General features: G+C 38.3%; 1 long non-coding RNA gene across 3 annotated transcripts; it reads right to left on the bottom strand.

Annotated features, from left to right (window-relative positions):
• Positions 1-564: 564 nt before the first annotated feature.
• Positions 565-4,182, bottom strand: LOC311080337. 3 transcript variants are annotated; one of them, XR_014605558.1, is made up of 8 exons: positions 3,912-4,182; positions 3,743-3,811; positions 3,588-3,660; positions 3,430-3,476; positions 2,972-3,062; positions 2,781-2,879; positions 2,440-2,563; positions 565-949 (listed from the first exon to the last, which is right to left on the bottom strand). It is a non-coding gene; the product is annotated as an uncharacterized lncRNA (long non-coding RNA). The 3 variants fall into 3 exon arrangements; XR_014605559.1 differs by having other exon boundaries at positions 566-949; positions 3,743-3,815; XR_014605560.1 differs by lacking the exon at positions 3,430-3,476 and having other exon boundaries at positions 566-949; positions 3,743-3,815.
• Positions 4,183-8,186: the final 4,004 nt, after the last annotated feature.

The raw sequence follows: 8,186 nt of genomic DNA, 5'->3' as shown, positions 1-8,186 counted from the left end.
GACATACAGTGAGTCTCAAACACCATAGTTTTCTCTTTCTTATTTAAATCTCGTTTTTGAAAAACACCCCTGAAAAACAGGCGAATCTCCACATAACATCGACTGTGACACAACAGTCGGGATCATTAATATGTACGCCTCCAAAAATGTGCATATGCCAGCCCATGCAGTGCCAGGCGGAACTGCGCAGCCGAATCATCGGAAGTTCTGCAGGTGAAGAAAAAACAAGCAGGAGGAGGATTATAGGGAAAATGGCAGATCTATCTATAATCTACACTGTAAAGAGGTTGCTGTAAATTTTACAGTAACTTACTGGCAGCTGGATGCCAGTAAGTTACTGTAAAATGTTTTACAGTATTATTACTGTATTTTCACTTACAGTATACTGTACCATTTACTGTAATTGCATTTACAGTATTATTACTGTACTTGCATTTACAGTATTATTACCGTATTTTCATTTACAGTATTAGTATTGAGGGTTTTTTTTTCTTTTTTTTTTTTTCATCATTTAAATTTTCTTTTTTAAATTTGTTTACCCCACCCCCCAAAAAATCACAATAACTCACAAACATTTGTCCTTATAATATTCTTTTTAATCGTTGAACATTTTGTTTTAGAAGTACAAATTACAAATCTTGACCTTTTGGAGCCACTAGCTGAAGAAAAAAAAAGGCAACATCTCCAAAGTCCATAGAATTAATCTCCTGGTGACCATTTATATCTGTAGCATGGCAAAAACGTACACACACTGAAAAGCAAAACAGGCCAGTCAGCAAGTCAGTTTGTGTTGTTACATTTCAGTAATTTTGCCAGTCAAAGTTGACAAGCTCTCTGATGAGAAACACTGAGGGTTTCAGGCTGATGCTTTTCTTTGGACCTTTCCAGATTTCCATCTGATCTGTGCCTTTGGTGTTTGGTGCCATCAGGGTTGACTCTCAGAATGAACCTGCAAACACAAGCAGGGAAAAAATACATAATTTTTTCAGACCGGTGTTGGCAGAATTTTCCCTAACCCTCAAACTTGATGCTGCATGTACTTTGGCGTTAATAAAAGCACTACATCTGATTCTGAATCCACCTACAGTAGTGGTGGGGGAAAAATCGATTCTGTTCAGTGTCGCAATATTTTGCGCACGCAATTATATTGATACAGTAGCGCAAAGTATTCCAATAAAGGTTATAAGGCTGTGACGGTGGCAGTTTTTTTTACCACTGCGGTGGTAATGGACCAACTACCTGCAGTGGTTGGGGGGTTATTATGAAAATTTAAATAAAAAAATGTAGTTTATTCGAGCAAAAAAGTCTTTATTTGAGCAATTCCGTCAAAGAAGCAACACAAAGCCTGTAAAGCATTCAAATACATATCAGTAAATATTAGAAACTTACATAATAGAAAAGTTAAATCTATAAAAAAAAAAACTTTCGTTTAATACTTCCACACAAAGACACGTGATTCCACATGAAGCCATACCGCTCTGTGCTTTGAGAGGGATGACACGAGGAGGAAAGAGACCATCGATCTATTTTCTGATATCTTCATGTTTTCTACTTGTTGTAAAAGGTATGAAAAGTGAATTTAATCTTCCACAAGGGCAAGACATTTAAGCTATGTTTGAAATTGCGCTGCCAAAGAGAGCGAAACTAAAAATCAAATAAACTTGACGCGCCGTACATGTCTAATAACAAGCAAAAACTGTGTTGAAATGAATCTGACGTGCAAGTAAAAATGTAAGCTATCTGTCCTACAACGTTTTTCTACTTTACCACAGTAAAGAATGTGAATGTAATAGGCCTAAATAAAAGCGAACCAAGGAAGAAACGTTTATAATCCCCTTCGAAAATCGAGACGTACGTGAAGATTTTGGGGAAAAAACAAGGTATTACATGCAGGGATGAGTCACAATTTTTGGATATTCGATTAGTTTATTTAATTATAGAATTATAGTATATCGAATAGGTTCTGTAATTATTCTCTAAAATAAAATCTCCATGTTTTTGGTGCTAATGCGGTGGTGACGCGTTCATATAATTACGTTCTGTAATAAGGTCCTGTGTCCTGAATGTTCAAGGACAAAGTTTTTGCACTAGCTTCCAGTAAATGTGTAGCAGAATCGAATCGCAATACTTGCTGTATCGCAATGTTAGGAAGCGCAATAATATTGAATTGTGGCCCAAATAACGCAATACTATCGAATCATCAAATTTTTGCCAATTTCCACCCCTAACCTACAGGGATGGTATTACCCCATAATACATTACATTAAAATCATTAAAGCATTTCAATACATTCCTGTAGCTTAGATTTCCAGGGAATGGATAATTTTTTAATTAAACTTAATACAATGTAAGTTGCTTTGGATAAAAGTGACTTCCAAATGCATGCATGTAAATGTAATGTAATGTAAAAAAAAAATATATATATATATTTTGGTTTACCTGATTCTGCATTCGACAAAATAGACAGCTAATGCTGAAGAGTCGTCTGTTAGCAGTTGTAACTGGATGATGATTCTGCCCTTCATTGTCAGCATCCATGTTTTTGCTTTGAGAACAGACTCTCCTGAAACAGACAAAGTCACAGCAGCCTTTTAGTGTTATAGTTTACAGAAAAAAACTAAAATACAATAACAGAACTTATTACTAACAACAATAACATGTGGGGTGAAGATGAGGTAAGATATAATGTTGTATGGTGTTTATAGTTTTTAATCAATTAAACAACATTAAAAATATTAGTTAGCAAAACTTTGCTATATTGATAATGGTATATTGCTAACCCTTTCCTCCTCCTTCTCCTCTTCCTCCTCCAACGTCAACCCGTTCTGTGTATTAGTGGAGAGCGTCAGCAGTGATGTACAGTGCGGAGGGAATGGCCGCTGCAAATTCAAAATAAAGAACAGAAAAGAACATGTTTGCCTGCTTAACTAATGCATACTTCAGCTAATTTAGTTGATGTCATCTTACTCACCTGTAGATGTTATCACCATTACGAAGGCAATCACAAAAAAGACTCCAAAATACACCTCCGACATTTCAGACGACATAATTCAGACCACAAACTTGAAAATAAAACAAAAGATGAAATTAACAATGGTGTTGGATAAAGGGTTAGTTTACTCAAAATTGTGAATTCTGTCACCATTTACTCACCCTCAACTTGTTCATAACTTCCATTAAATTATTTAAAGTGCTGTATACAAAAGAAGATATTTTAAAGAACATGAGCTACCAAACAGTTACTGGTCCCCATTGACATCCAAAGTATTTTTTCTATTATAGAAGTCCATGCGGACCAGCCACTATTTACCAACATTATTCAAAATATCTTATTTTATGTTCAGACGAAAGAACTTCATGCAGGTTTAGAACACGTTGTGGGCGAGTAAATGATGACATACATAATTTTCTGTTTAAGGTGTAACTTACTACGTTATCCCTTTAACTTAGTTTTACTCAGTATTTACGTTGTACATCTGCCAAAAAGTTGTGAAAGAGGAGACAGAACATACCAAAGTTATTATGCTTCTCTGTTTAATAAGTTTACTTCGGCTAATTTAGGTGAAGTTGACCATAACGTTACATACCAGTTGATGTTATCACAATGAAAAGGCTCCAACACACTCCATCGTTGCAGATGGCATTATCCAGATCACAAACCTGAAAATAAATCATATAGGCCTACGTGAAAATATTGTTTAAAACCCGCACTTTAACAAGGGTTTCGTCTATCTCACTTTACCTCAGTATTTCACGTTGAGTTCGCTGTTAGCTCGGTTAACGTTACCGACGACTCCGCCCGCCTGATGAGCTAACTTGCGTTAAAGAGGCAGAGGAACACACAACCATTATTTTTTATAGTTTTGACTAAAGAATATTTCGGCTAATATAGGTGAACTTAACTTACTCACCAGTTAATATTATCACCGTGACAGCGACCCGGCCGACAGTCAGGAAAAAAGACAGTAATAAAGGCACCAAAAAACCATTCTGACGACAGTCAGGAAAAAAAGGCACTAAAACCATTCAGACGAAAACAAAACGATACATCATGTTAGTTTGCTGTTAACATAAGTAAAAACATTTGAAAATGTTTGTTTTACATAAAATAGAAATTATATACTAACCTTTTTGGTGAGTTACATGATCTTTTGTCCGTGCATTAACTGCCACTTCACCCCTCAAAAAGGAGGGAACACTTCGAAGAACTGTTAAACAAGCAAATGCCAGCAAACCCGCCAACCATCAATCCAGCATCAGAGGATCTACCAATAGATTGCAGTGCGCCAACCAGAGAAGAGATCCGCAAGGCAGTAGGCCAGCAGAGGAACGGCAAGGCAGCAGGTCCAGACAGTATACCAGCAGAAGCATTGAAGGCGGACCTGGAAACAACGGTAGAGATACTGTTCCCGTTGTTTAAGAAAATCTGGGAGGAGAAACAGGTGCCCACGGAGTGGAAGGAGGGATATATTATAAAGTTACCTAAGAAAGGCGACCTCAGCAAGTGTGACAACTACCGAGGGATTACGCTACTGTCCATTCCAGGGAAAGTGTTCAATAGGATCATCCTGAATAGAATGAAGGACCAGGTGGACACCCAACTCCGTGACCAGCAGGCAGGCTTCCGGAAAGACAGATCCTGTACGGACCAGATTGCCACCCTGCGTATCATTGTCGAACAGTCACTGGAGTGGAACTCCTCTCTCTACATTACCTTTGTAGACTATGAGAAGGCTTTCGATAGCCTGGATAGGAGTGCCCTTTGGAATCTTCTCCGGCATTATGGTGTGCCAGCCAAGATCGTCAACATCATCCGAAACTCGTACGATGGTATGACCAGCAGAGTGGTCCATGGAGGGAAGCTTACGGAGACCTTCGAAGTGAGAACCGGGGTTCGTCAGGGATGCCTGCTCTCGCCTTTCCTCTTCTTGCTAGCCATCGATTGGATAATGAAGACTACAACGGCACGCACAAGAACAGGAATCCAGTGGACACCCTTCACACAACTCGACGACCTGGACTTTGCGGATGACTTGGCCTTGCTATCCCACACCCGACAGCAGATGCAGGAAAAGATAAACAGCACAGCTGCCACCTCCGCTCAACTAGGTCTGAACATCAACAAACAGAAGACAAAGATCCTCAAGGTGAATAACACCAACAACAACCCAGTCCAGTTGGACGGAGAGGCGTTAGAAGAAGTGGAGGCCTTCACCTACCTGGGCAGTGTCATCAACAATCAGGGTGGAACAGACGCTGACGTTAAGGTACGAATATGTAAAGCAAGAGCAGCCTTCCTACAGCTGAGGAACATCTGGAGCTCGAAGGAACTGGGCCTAAGGACAAAGGTCAGGCTGTTCAATACCAATGTCAAGGCGGTCCTTCTCTATGGTGCAGAGACATGGAGGAAAACAGTGGCGACGATGAAGAAAGCTCAGACCTTCGTCAACTCCTGTCTGCGAAGAATCCTCCAGATTCGCTGGCCAAACACCATCAGCAACCAGGATCTTTGGCAGAGAACCAATCAGCTTCCTGCAGAAGATGAGATCCAGAAACGACGCTGGAGATGGATTGGTCACACGCTCCGCAAGCCAGCTTCCAACATCACCAGGCAAGCGCTCACTTGGAATCCCCAAGGCAAAAGGAAAAGAGGAAGGCCAAGAAATACGTGGCGCCGAGATCTGGCAGCTGATACCAAAGAACTTGGATACACCTGGAGCCAGCTGGAGAGAAAAGCCCAAGACAGGGATGCCTGGAGAGCTCTTGTCGGCGGCCTATGCCCCAGGAGGGGTAGCAGGCATAAGTAAGTAAGCACCCCTCAAAAAAACACTTGAAAAGAAATCCCTCTTGCCATTGGTCAGTTTTTCGCGGGCAAGTTCACTACTGTAAATTGATTTACAGTAGTGAAGAATTACAGTAGTGACCCTATATTTTCCCATAATCCTTTGCTGTTTACAGTAACATACTGTATACATATTTTACAGTATCTTACTGTACATATTACAGTAAAATACTGTTCAAATTACAGAAATCCGTTACAGTGTAAGGACGCAAAATACAGAAGAGCTTCGATCAAGCAACCAGGTTAGTCTAGTGTAATGAGTTACTAGTGTAGCCTACAGTTTGCAATAACTGTGTATTTGAGATTGAATTTGCGAGGATTAAGTAATGACGCACCAAACCTGACAAAAACGAAACCGCCGAAACCATAGCCTACACTTCATATACATTAGACTTAGTTTGGAATAGAAATAAGCGTGAGCTCGTGATTAGGCTATATGATTAGACTCTAAATATATTTTTAGTCAAAATGAGCCCTTTGTAGAGAAACCTGACTATTTAAGCATTTTATTTATTTATTTATTTATTTATTTATTTATTTTTTGCTTGTGCCTGTTTTGTGTTATGTTATTATGTTATACTTTATAAAAACAGTCACAAAAACGATGCCTGTTGGTATCATGAAACTCAAACAATAAATGTTGTTTTGATGTGATTTAGTGTGGCGCGTGACAGATCGCTGTAGCAGATCTTCCTGTTTTGCTGAATACAGAGCTCTACCGATCAGACATTATCAGACAAAATGTTAATTTTATTTTACTGATAACAGCCATAGTGCCTTATTATTATAATAACTGAGTAGTTTATCGATTCATATTAAGAACTTTACATAGGGTATATGATGATGTATAGCCTACCTTTTTAATAAGGTTTGGGGGGAAAAACGCCCCTGGAAATCAATTTATAGGGTGAAATATCACCACGACCATGGCACGACAGGTGCTGTTTGAATGGGCATGATAATGCTTCTGTGCTCCAATGCATGGCGTGAGATGCGTGGCTCACTAGCTGCGTTTACATGAGCCCCTTTTGTTTGATTTAAGAATAATTCCAAATTGACGACTTGTGATTAATCAGTATCTAAGAGCAGAATCTATGAAATATGGGTTGTGTTTTAAGCATTTGAATTGTCACCTGTTATGCATACGAAATTAGGAAACGCGAATGTAAACTGTGTATTGAGTCGCGTTTCAAACTCATTGATCAATATGCTTGCGTAGGAGTCGGTGAAATGTGCGCTGGTTTCTCTCCGCGTTCTGCGCTGGTGTGCGAGTCTCATCGACAATAAACGCAAGCCAAACGCAAACTCTTGTCAGCCCTATCCACCGCATTTACATTGTTATTAATGGATAGTGGATACTTTCATGCGCTTCCATGTCCAAGTGTCTGCTATCAGACCCGTTGAAGTGCAGTTTCTGTTCATGTGTGCTATGTGTGTTAACCCTATATAGCCTACCCTACATACAGTTTCGTTTGGTCACACCACAAGGTGTCACTGTGGCCCCAAAGCTTCAGCAATGCCACTCTGAGCTCGATCGCTGATGTCTGAGGTTAAACACGCCCCCTCATTAGCATACGGACAAAGAAATGTAGAAATAAATAAATGTAGAAATAAATAAATGTGGAAATAAATAAATGTATAAATAAAAAAAATGTGAAAATAAATAAATGTAGACATAAAAACATATATACATAAATAAATGTGGAAATAAATAAAAGTGGAAATAAATAAATGTATAAATAAAAAATTAATAAATGTGTGAAAAAATACAATTTACATAAATAAGGAAAAAAAGTATAAATACTCATTTATGTGTACTTTTTTACATTTCTTTGTATATTTATTTATTTATTTATTTATTTATTTATAATAAAGTCAGCTTTGGCATTCCATAATTACTAAGTTATAGAATAAAACAAAACATAAATGAACATGAGTCGATTGCTCATTAACTATTTGGAATAGAAACACACTACTTATCATTAGAAAGCCCAGACTTTGATTTGGTTTGAAACTTGTTTGTTTTTCGGTGATTGTTAACATTACAATCTGTTATTGACCTAGATATTACTGACCCGTTTCCACAGAGATGTGTGATTGGTCTGTTGAGGCTAAAGTGTGTCTTTATATGGCCATGTGAAACTATGGGATTACTTTTTGTCTTTAATATTGTACATTTTCAAGAAACAAATGAAAATATAAATGAACACTTAATAAAATGATTCTTTGAAACCGGAAAATAAATCGCAGGCAAAATCCACGTCAGTCACACATGTTTCGTGTTACATGTAACTAGTACGTGTATATTTGCAAAAGAACTTCCTGTTTTTACAACTGAGGTGGT

The sequence above is a fragment of the Abramis brama genome (genome assembly GCF_963993115.1).
Source record: "Abramis brama genome assembly, chromosome: 3".
Classification (NCBI taxonomy): domain Eukaryota; kingdom Metazoa; phylum Chordata; class Actinopteri; order Cypriniformes; family Leuciscidae; genus Abramis; species Abramis brama.
Note: the sequence above shows the minus strand (reverse complement) of the source record. Positions and strands in the feature narration are given on the sequence as shown.